We start from the raw sequence: 501 nt of genomic DNA on the forward strand, positions 1-501 counted from the left end.
AAAAGTGCTAGCTCGTGTTCGGCTCGCTTACACCCCTACTCATAAGGGGGATGAAGAAGCTTCCCGTAAAAGAGCATTCAAAATCCTCGTTTACATTTAATACTCCAAAAAATGTTAAAGTTAGCCCATGATAATATTAGACCCTTGGTTGTACAAATGTCTACTTTATGTCATATCTTCTACGGTAGAATCTAGATCATGGAGGTATTTTCCTCTCATCGATCATTCAGGTAAGATGATTGGAATATTCAGCCTCTGGTGGCAGTCTGGTCGTGGTCAACCTCTGGTGGCTATCTGGTTGTGGTCGGCCTCTGGCGGTCATCAAGTTAGTGTCGGCGCTTAGTGGTTGTTCAGTCATTGTCGACCTTCGGTGTCCGTCTGGCTATGGCTTTCACAAAGCCACAAATCGTATGGTTAAAAAAAGGTATAGTATAATTTTGCGCTCATGCAAATTTTGTTGTGTATAATGTAATATAATTTCTCCTGGAAAACTTTATACAA

Source organism: Phalaenopsis equestris, unplaced genomic scaffold, assembly GCF_001263595.1.
Source record: "Phalaenopsis equestris unplaced genomic scaffold, ASM126359v1 Scaffold000212, whole genome shotgun sequence".
Taxonomy (NCBI): domain Eukaryota; kingdom Viridiplantae; phylum Streptophyta; class Magnoliopsida; order Asparagales; family Orchidaceae; genus Phalaenopsis; species Phalaenopsis equestris.